This window comes from Lepus europaeus, chromosome 1 (assembly GCF_033115175.1).
Source record: "Lepus europaeus isolate LE1 chromosome 1, mLepTim1.pri, whole genome shotgun sequence".
NCBI lineage: Eukaryota > Metazoa > Chordata > Mammalia > Lagomorpha > Leporidae > Lepus > Lepus europaeus.
The window spans coordinates 5,684,101-5,695,027 of NC_084827.1; the positions used below are offsets into that span (position 1 = coordinate 5,684,101).

Sequence of the window (10,927 nt, forward strand, 5' to 3'; positions counted from 1 at the left end):
ATCCAGGTCTCCCACATGAGTGGCAGGAACCCAAGCACCTGGGCCATCATCTGTTGTCTCCTATGTGCATTAGCAGGAAGCTGGATCAGGAGTAGAGCAGCCAGGACTCAAACTGGCACTCTGATATGGGATGCTGGTATCACACATGGTGGCTTAACTCATTGTGCCACAGTGCTGGCCTCCAATGGATAACATTTAAAGTACAGTTTTTATAAAAACAGATTTTAAGAATTTTGCAAAAAATCACAGCAGCCCCAAACCAACTTTAAAGAGAATCAATTCCATATTGGATGAAGACCAAACCAAGGCTAAGAAAGGCAGAGAAGACACAGCAGTTTTTCGCCTTCACTGGAGGGTGGATTTTTTTCATATTTAAATATCATTAGTTATTAAATTATTCAATGAATATATGATTATTTATTTAACATTTTCCAGGAATTTTTTTTTTAGTGGGCCAAATAAAATTTCCAGGAAATGATTGTGTATTCCTAGCAGTAATATATTCCCAGCAGCTCTGAAGTCTTGTTTCCCCCGTAGCTATGATGTCTTCTTTTAGCCTCCAACGCAGTTGCTGTAGCCTCTCAATGATTAAGGGACCTCCTTTTCCAAAGTCCTGTGTTAATGAACTCTATCATTTAATGAGAGAATCGTCAGATACCAGAGGAGACAGAAAAGAGCCATGATTGTTACTTTATTTTTGTTCAGTAATTAATGATTATTTTGCTAAATTAAAAGGAGGCAAGATTCCTTAGGGCTTGAGTCCAAATATGAGGACTCACATTCTAAAATACATGAATCTGAGGTGGAGAGAATATTGGGCCATAAGTGTGCATGATTATTTTGAAAAGAAGAAACTTGCTACTGTCAAGAGTGCTAACTCTCGGTTCGAGTCCCGGCTGCTCCATTTCCGATCCAGCTCTCTGCTATGGCCTGGGAAAGCAGTAGAAGCTGCCTAAGTGGGTCCCTGCACCCACACGGGAGACCCAAAGAAGCTCCTGGCTCCTAACTTTGGATTGGCGCATCTCTGGCCGTGGCAGCCAAAAAAAAAAAAAAAAAAAAAAAAAAAGAGTGCTAACTCTCTCATCAGAGAATTATTGGTGTTTTGTTCCTGATAGATTGCATTTTCAAGAGTAATTTAGAGCTAAAAATCTGTTTCAGGATTGTTTCCTTAAGACAACTAAAATTATAATCAAAAAGCTTGTGATCTGAAGCCTTCATTTCCACAAGATGGTGCTATAACTTCTGCCAAGTACAAAACTCATGTCACCTGCAGGAACTAGAAATCCAGAATATATTTTTGATTGGAGACTAAACTTTCATGGTGCACTGTTAAGTCCATAAGAGAATCTGTTGTGCTCAAATGTCACGGTAGAGGTTGATTTGGGCCTAAGGAGTGGTGATTGTTCCAGGTGATAATACCTTCCTCCACCTCCATACATACCTCTGTCGTTGTCCCAAGGCTTCATGCTCACCTTTCAGCATCCACTTTTTCCAAATGCTCTCACCCCTGTCAGGTGCGTATGTGGCAGGGGTGGGACTTGGGTATTGAGGAGTGGCATAGAATACCAACGATCATGGAAATGCATCTCCCACACTTGCCTACACCTTCTACAAGGGGCAGCCGAGGTCTTACCTCTTTATCAGGGCCTTTCCTCATCACTCTGGCACACATTAATCATACTTTCCTTTGAATTTCTGTGGCAATATTATTTTTGCCTTTCTTTGGGCTTATCAGAGGTTGACTTGGAATATTATTTCAACATTTCCATCTAAACATTCCAAATTCTTTTGGACAGAGAACATACTATAATTATCTTTGAATAACCCACTGTAATGTACATCACACCATGGATTTATTCATTGTAATTATTTTATAAATGCTGACAGTATAAAGCCAGTAACCTTGGCTAGTAGGCTAAGTGACTGAAAGGATGCTAGCTCCAGTTGTCTATGACCTTGACCTACAGATATGATCTAAATCATAACCTCTCTGTAGATCTTTGATCACCTCTACAAGGACAGAATTGATCTGTGTTTTGGGTCTTGTTTTTTTTTTTTTTTAATATCTTGCTTCTCTGACTTTAACATCTTCAGAATTATTCTCTTAAGAGAACCATGGGGCAGGAATATTTGTATCCTAGGGGAAATAGAAAGATGTTTCTGCTGATGCAAATGGAATCTCCCTCTCTGTTCATCTTTATTCTTGCCTCCGTTTGTCTCTTTTCCATTCTGTACCTCTGTGCCTGGGCAATGAAAACTGACACAAGTACACATGGATGATCACTGCCTCTCTCTTCTGTGACTATATTCTTTCAGTTTCCACAAAGTAAGCATGGCAAGTGGAAGCCTCAGGCCATAGTGACAAAAGGACACTCTGGGTCCACCATCAATGGTAGGGGTGGAAACTGGCTGTGCAGCCATCAGAGTAGTAACTGCAGTTTGAACGAAAATTATGGATTAGGATAGAAGAGGGATACTTATTCCTAAGGACAATCACTTGGGACTTTAATGGCAGAACAGGACACCTCCAGAAATAGACATCAAGGACTTCACAAAAGACATAAGACCAATGACTTTCTACTGGCAAGACAGGAAGGCAGTCTTAGACCAGTACAGGCAGAACTAAGACCATTGCGGTGTTCAAAATAAATAGCATGCTCTATTGGTTTTTAGCCTGTATTATGTCCTTTAGAAGAAGAGACAACATACAAATATGCAACATATTTTTTCCATGCCACCTGAGATTTTAGCCCAAAAAAGGACACAAAGTAATAAAGACTGTCTCTAGATCCTCTAAAATAGAAGAAAAGACCAAAATAAAACTGTATAAAAAATATGACAAAAATATTTTGTTTCAAGCCATATTGTGAAAATTCTTGGATCCCCAGTTCTCTCCTCCTATCAATGTAAAATTTACTATAAACATATATGTATGTATCAGTATGTATTTGTGTCTATTACTCATAACAAAAAGAATATAGTATGACTCATCAACATATATACACATTTTATACACACAATAAGGTAAATTAAAGGATAAAAAAGAAATAAGACAAAAGGAAAATAAGAACAGAAGGTAAAAGTGTGGTCAGCTCTCCAAAACATCTTTAGATGTAGGCTGCCACTTCACTGTTTAATTCTGTTCTCCAGTTTAGAAGGGGAAATCTGAGTGGTATCAATGTTCCTCAGGGTGGCCTTGTTTTCTCAGACTTCTAGAGCCATTTTTAATTATATTTGTCATTAAGATGCAATTTTCATATTCTTTAAACTTGAGAAAACAGAGGAATTACCCTCCAGGATAGATGTCCATTGAGATTCTGTTTTCCACTCAAATGTATTTCCCACCTAATATCCTGGAACTCACTTAGTATGGGAATTTCTATCCTTTTATGCCTCCCTTTTATTTAATAATCTTAATTTGTGTGTTCTAGAGACTCATTTGTTTCTTAGTCAAAACAAAACTCTGACAGATCACTTTGATATGCAGTGGGGAATGGGATGAGTGAAAACTCCAACCTTTGCAATGAATAGCATCCCCAATTGCCATAAAAAATTAGGTGAAACAGAAAGTGAGGAAGGAAGAAGCTAGTAATCAGTTCCTTAGAATCATTTTTAGGGCAAGGCTCATTAGTCATGCATAGTTGGAATACTTCTTTTGAAAAACCTTTAACTAGATTCATAGTTTTTTAATTATATGTGTTATAAACTGAATATTCATGTCCACCCCTTCACCAAGCACAAATTCATGTGTGAAGCCATAACCTCAACATAATGGCATTAGGAGGCACAGCCTTTGGTTGATAATGTGGCTTAAAGTCTGTCATGAAGGTGGAGTCCCCCATGATGGGATTAATGCTCTTTTAAGAAAAGGAAGAGACACCAGAGTTTTCCTGTCTCTGCAGTATACAACTAGATGGCAGCCATCTGCAGACCAGAAGAGAGCCCTCATCATGAACAAAATCTGGTGACATTGTGATCTTGGACTGCCCAGCCCGCAGAATGCTAAGAAATAGATATGCATGGGTTAAGTCACCCAGTGGATGATATTCGTTATTCTAGCCCAAGCTGACTAACGCAGATGAACCTGAATAGCACTTGAACAAATATATACATAAATGTCTTCTATTTTAAAGATTAATAGAAAGATCAGTTCTTTTCCTAAGATGACATAAGCAATGTAGAATCACAATCTCATTCTCTCCACGGTGCCTTTACTCAATGATTTCTACAAATATTAACTGATTGTCTTTTCTATGCCAAAAGCCATGCTGAGCTTTGAAGTCTCAAAGAGAATGAAAGGCCCCAAATCTTAATAAACCTGCAAATTAGGAGGTTAGATAGACAAATTTAAAATGTTAGTTGCAGTATCATAACAGTATAATTACACTAATGGAATTCGTTTTGGAAATACTGTGATAGCACAGAATGAAAGATAACTACTCCATTTGGAGAAGACAGGAGCGTTTTCAAAGATAAGGAAACATATGAGCTCATTATTGAAAAGAATTATCACAAATTTGATAAATACACATAGAAAGGTAGGAAGACCATTTCAGACACAGAGAATACTAAAAAAAAAATCAAGGAGGGAGAAATTAATGGTGTGACAGGACACAGAGCATGTAGAGTCTAGAGGGAGAGGATGGGAATGAAGGCAGGAGCCAGATTGGCAAAGGCCTTTACATTGTACTTAGTAAAAATTGTTATTAAACAAACAGTCATTTTAAAAAGTCTAACTTTCCCGTGTGTATTTTATCTTTGCTTCTGCCTAAAATTATGATAAGTACCTGTTCCTATGTCCAATCTTACTTGTTCCTGACCTAACAGTAGGATGCTGCTCTGTCAATCACATGAAGGCACCATCACCTGGGTGTTGGCTTGTAAACTCATCAAAAGGACAACCTATTTGTTCTCTTAGCCCCCATGGCACTTCGCATTTACTTCTATCACAGATGTACTCCACAGCATCATTATTGTCTCTCTGCTGCCTCCATTAGACAGGAGCTCCTTGACTTCAGGATCAGCAATTCTTTTCATCTCTTAGAACCCAGAAGAATTAGGAAAGGGATGTTCTTTTCTAAAGGAAATTATATCCTTTCTCTTTCTCCTTCATAAACCCTGTCCACCAAACTCCCTCCATGTCCACAAACAATGGAGAACATCAATTAATTTAATCTTTGTTAATCTGATTCTTTGTTGTTGTTGTTGTTGTTGTTGTTGTTTTGACAGGCAGAGTTAGACAATGAGAGAGAGAGACAGAGAGAAAGGTCTTTCTTCCATTGGTTCACCCCCCAAATGGCTGTTACTGCCGGCACGCTGTGCCGATCTGAAGCCAGGAGCCAGGGGCTTCCTCCTGGTTTCCCATGCAGGTGCAGGGCCCCAGCACTTGGGCCATCCTCCACTGCCTTCCTGGGCCACAGCAGAGAGCTGGACTGGAAGAAGAGCAACCGGGACAGAACCGGTGCCCCAACCAGGACTAGAACCCAGGGTGCCAGCACCTCAGGCAGAGGATTAGCCTAGTGAGTCGCGGCGCCAGCCAATCTGATTCTTTAAAATGCTCGCCTATTTGAGAAATTGAATATTTATTATGTTTTATTCTCAACTTAGAATTTTCTCCTCTTAAAGAAGTTAAGTGAACTACTAAAATACATGTTAAAAATACAGCTCTAAGAGATGTAAACAGATCAAATCCCAAAACAGAGCCCATGCAACAATTCATTTCTGCATTGCACTGGGCTCTTTACTCATTGCCTACAGCATACCAGGATAAACCCCAAACAAAATTTTGCTTGAGCTTTCATAATTTCAAAAATTACTTCACATGTGCATATCTAGTATTACACTGCAATCAATGCTCACACTTACTGTCACACTTACTTTTTCTGCTTTTCCCCTTGTTGGCCTTAAAATTGCTGTTTCTAATATCCTTCCATCCTTATATCCAGTGGCTTAGCACACAAGTCTCTTTTCTCTGGCCTTCCTAATATTTCTGAAAGCAAACACTGTGGTCCACTGTATTTCTTGCCTCTCTCTACACAAATTGGAACCTCATGAGTCCTACACTTGGCTGTGCTTAAGAATGAGCCATAAATATTTCAAAAGCATATCAAGGGGACACCAATACATGCGGTATTCTGTGCACTTAGTTGTTTTATATGTCATTAGTAATTCAGAAATCAAGAAAATTCAGGAGCATACTGGTGGCCTCTTTAACGTCTTTTTTTTTAGATTTATATTTATTTGAAAGGCAGAGTTATGGAGAGAGAGAGGTCTTCCATCCACTGGTTCACTACTCAAATGGCTGCATAGCCAAAACTGAGCCAGGCCAGAGCCAGAGGCCAGGATCTTCTGGGTCTCCCATGTGGGGTACAGGGTCCCATGCACTTGGGCCACCCTCTACTGCTTTTCTAGGCACATCAGCAGGGTGCTGGATCAGCAGTGGAGCAGCTGGGACTCAACCCTGTGCCCATTTGGGATGCTGGGGCTGTAGGCAGTGGCTTAACCCACTATGCCACAACACTGGCCCCCTCTTTAACCTCTTAAACTCACATCTCCTATCTGCACATATGACTTGACAGCTGTGTGAGTGACTGAAATTGAGCTAGCATGTGTATAAACATTCCCTGCACAAAGAAAACAGGCCAGTTGCTCGATAACCCTCCTTAGAACTACCAATCTTACCACCACTTAAACAATAGGTGGCCTCAACTAAAGCAGGTGAGCTTAAGCCAGGGTTCCAAGAAACAAAAGATGACAGTTACGATGACCCCTCTATGAAATGCTCTTCCGTCCACTGGCTTCTAACTTTTAAAAGCAAAGTACCCACAGTGAGAAGGAAAAGGTCTGTCTGGGAAATACAAATCCAAGGCAAGGGTAGCATCCCTCTCATTGGCTACTCTGCATCTCCATCCCACTTCCTATTCCAATCCGTTCTCCACATGGCACCCAGAGTGTTTTTCTCTAACCTAACCTGGTCACATTACAACCTTGCTTAAAACCCTTGGGAAGAGGGCCATCTTGAGAAGGACAATGGCCAAACTCAGCAGCCTGCATGGTCTACAAGGACTTTAATAATTTGACTACCAGTCCAACTTTCTTCTCTGCCATTTCTTCACCATACCTCATACAAAGCCTACACTATTTGCACTTCATGAACAGAATGTGCTTAGGCTTCTAGTTTTGCATGTTCCATTTCCACTGTTGATAGGTCTTTCTTCTAGTCTGCTCTATCCCAAGTAACAGAGTCCTTTTTAAAGACAAGCAACTCCGGGCCGGCGCTTTGGCATAGCAGGTTAAGCTAACATCTGCAGCACCAGCATCCCATATGGGTGCTGGTTCGAGTCTTGGCTGCACCACTTCCATCCAGTTCCCTGCTAATGCACCTGGGAAAGTAGTAGAAGATGGCCCAAGTTCCGGGGCTCCTGCACACATGTGGGAGGCCCCAATGAAGCTCCTGGCTTTGGCCTGGCCCAACCCTGGCTGTTGTGGGCATTTGGGGAGTGAACCAACAGGTGGAAGACTTCTTTCTCTCTCTCTTCATCTGTCTCTCCCTCCCCTGTAACTCTGCCTTTCAAATAAACAAATAAATCTTAAAAAAAAAAAAAAAAAAAACAAGACAAGCAACTCAAATAGCCCCTTTCCATTAACCCTTCTCTGATTCCCCAGCAATGCCACTTGCTCTTTCCTTTATGTTTCTGTTGCACTTTGTGTCGGTCTCATCATAACTTTTGATATACTCTGTCATTCTTTTCATTTATTTATTTTCACTTTATTTGAAAGACAAATGGAGGAGACAACTTGCATCTGCTGATTCTCTCCCCAAATGCTGGCAGTAGCCAGAGATGAGCCAGGCTGAAGTCAGAAACCAGGAACTCTGGTCTCCCATGTGGGTGACAGGGACTCATGTACTTGAGCCATTACCCATTGCCTTCGAGGGTGTGTACTAGCAGGAAGTTGGAATCAGAAGCACAATTGGGACTCAAACCCAGGCACTCTGATATGGGATGCAGTATCGCAGGCAGCATCTTAAACGATGCACTGTCTATCATTATTTGTTCCCTGTTTCTCTCCATCTAATAGACAGCTCCTCGGGAGCAGAGGCCAGGTTATTATATATCTGCTTTGTAAAAATGCATACTGAGTAAATGGGAACAAATGGATGAGGCAGTTAGAATGTATTCTTTGAACAGCACTAACATTAGTCTAGTGCTAGTGTCTAAAGGTTGATAAAACAGATACAGAAAGGAAGGAGAAAAGAGAAGCATGTTCACCAGAATAGGACAGGAGGGCTAAGAACCTCACTGGCCAAGTGAGGATGGAATTGAAGAAAGACATAGGGACTACAGTCAGTCAAGTAAAGAAAAGAATTGAGCTCAAAGTCAGTTCAAAGGTGTTCCAAGATTATCAGAGGATCAAGCGAAAACAAAACAAAACAAAAAACAAAAACAAAAACTGAGGTCAGCAATGCATGAGCTGTATTTAGAGAACAAGCGAACAAGCATGGGTTGAGGGTCAGAGTTCACCTGGTGGGAAAACACACAGCCAGTAACATGGGATGGTGGTTCCATGATGACAACTGGCATGGTCAGTGGCAGCCCCGGGGTTAACACTGAAGAGTCTCTGCCTCAGAAAAGCATCACTGCAATTGCTTTATTCCTGATACCTGGAGCTACACAGGGCAGTTTTTGTCCCTCCACCCAATCCATAATCTCAGAGGCATTGTCTCCAATTAAAGGGGTCTCAAATTCCAGAGGCCATTTCTATTCTCCCCAATCTAATCCAGTGCTCATTTAAAAAAAAAAAAAAACTAATTTTGTATTTGTTTTTACTTATTCCAACTTCATTATCTTGTCATGGTAAGTTTAGTCACACAACTTGGATAACTGCCAGGCACAGATGTGTGTCCAACACCTTTAACATCACATACTTGTACGAAGAAAATTTCCTTATATTACCTTATTGAATCACCACAGCAATCCAGCAAGGTAGGTATTAAATATTATTATGGCCATTTAAGACATTAAGAAAATAAAACTTAGGTATATACACGATAGAATATTATTCAACAATAAAAAAGAATGAAATTCTGCCATTTGCATCATAATGGACACAACTGGAGGACATCATGTTGACTGAAATAAGCTGGACCCAGGAAGACAAATACCACATGTTCTCCTTTATGTGTGGAAGCTAAAATTTAAAAAAGAAAGAAAGAAAGAAAGAGAAATATCTGTATCAGTATTGCTGCAAATATAGTTTTGTAATTTGTTTTATACGTTTGTCAAACCAATGGTTAAGAATGTTATACTACTATAGTTTCAATGATCAGTGATTACTTTAAAGTTTACTTATGGGGTGAAACGATCATTTTTCCATTCATTATTGTTTATAGCTGTTGTCTGTACTCCCACTAAACTAGAGTCTTTTTGCTAAACTTCTTATTAGGTGAAGTATTAAGCCTTTTTACTGTAATGTGAACTTAAAATATGTTAACAACAACAAAAAAGAGAGAAAGGGAAAGGAAGAAGGGTGGGAGTCAGCAAAGGAGAGAGGAAGAGAATATCATTATGTTCTTGGAATTATATCTGTAAATTATGCTGAATCTGTTAAAAACTAATTAAAATTTTAAAATCTTAAAAAAGAAAACGAAAACAGATATACTAAGAGAAAGCAGAGAAAGGTTAATGTGGCCAAGATTTCAAATGGTGAAGGCAGGTTTCAAACATACACTTACGTGAATTTAATTCTATCCTCTTTCCATTCTCCCTCCTCTCTAGACCCTTATAAAGGAAAGATGGAACAAAATAAAATATCAAAATCTCAGGAGGATATGAGAAGCCTGAGAGGCCCAGCCCTCAAGAGTAACCACCAAGAAGTGATAATTAAAAAGCGAAACCAAATAATATAATGAGAACCATACATAATCTGTAAAGTGAAGCAAAGAAGACCCAGGAGAGCCAAGTTGGTCCTGCATCTGAGTCCTAGTAGAAAAGTCAGATCGAGCCTCATGTGCTGAACTCTCTGGACAAGAGCCCAGGATTACTGAATCCATGGCGGTGACTTAAAGAACAAAAATGCTGATAGGTCAAAGTTGGCAGAGAAAGAAGAGGTCAAGTCCACGAGACCTGAGATTCAGAGAGAACCGAGGGATTGAGAGCTGCTGAAATCAAGGAGAAGCACATGGAGTAGGATGAAGAGACACCTGGTTAAGGAAGCAACTCCTCTGACCAAGTTGCCCACCCCAGTAGGCAATATGGAAAACATCAAAGAGCAACAACGTCTGCCCAAGGATCAGAAGTCCATGAACTTGCTCAGTCACCAGAAATCAAAAGCTGTCCCATGCCCTTAACTGTGTTCTCTCTCCCAGACTAGAAATAGGATGGCTCTAGTTTGAACTTCTTGACTTAGAGCTCACCTTGTTCTTACGCTTTTACAGGCATTATTGATGTATGCTAGGCCTGCTCTTATAAACCTGAACCTCAGTCCTGGTTTTTCCCACACACTCCATGGTAGCTAGAGTATACTGCAGATTGCTGAAGTGTTTAGGGTTTAAACTCTCACAGTGACATGGCAGAAGTAGCACACTGTTTGCACATAAAACTGCTTCAGAACTCTATCGGAGAAGAGACTTTTCTTCCTTAATTACATTCTGCTCTATAGTCACCTTCCACAACCGGTGAGCATGTTCAGCCAGGATCAATGCAACAGCCGATGGGCACAGTGACCTGGAAATAGTCTAACTCATTAAGCAGGTTGGGCTTGTAGACCATGCCTTCCCTAAGCATGAAACATGCAGAGAGCCCATTAAGATTCTACTTGACTTATATCAACATGGACCCCATGGGAGGTGGTGTGATTAAACCAAACACATGACAAATTTCTGTCCCCTGTGTGAGATTCTTTGTGTGTGTGTGTGTGTCTCAAAGTC

At 40.3% G+C, this 10,927-nt stretch overlaps 1 long non-coding RNA gene across 1 annotated transcript in view; it reads left to right on the plus strand.

Moving 5' to 3' along the window:
* LOC133764287 (uncharacterized) overlaps positions 1–10,867 on the plus strand; it is an 80,489-nt gene extending 69,622 nt beyond the window's left edge. The window contains exon 3 of the long non-coding RNA XR_009866439.1: positions 9,777–10,867. This is a non-coding gene — a long non-coding RNA (uncharacterized LOC133764287). The remainder of the gene's footprint in view (positions 1–9,776) is intronic.
* Positions 10,868–10,927: the final 60 nt, after the last annotated feature.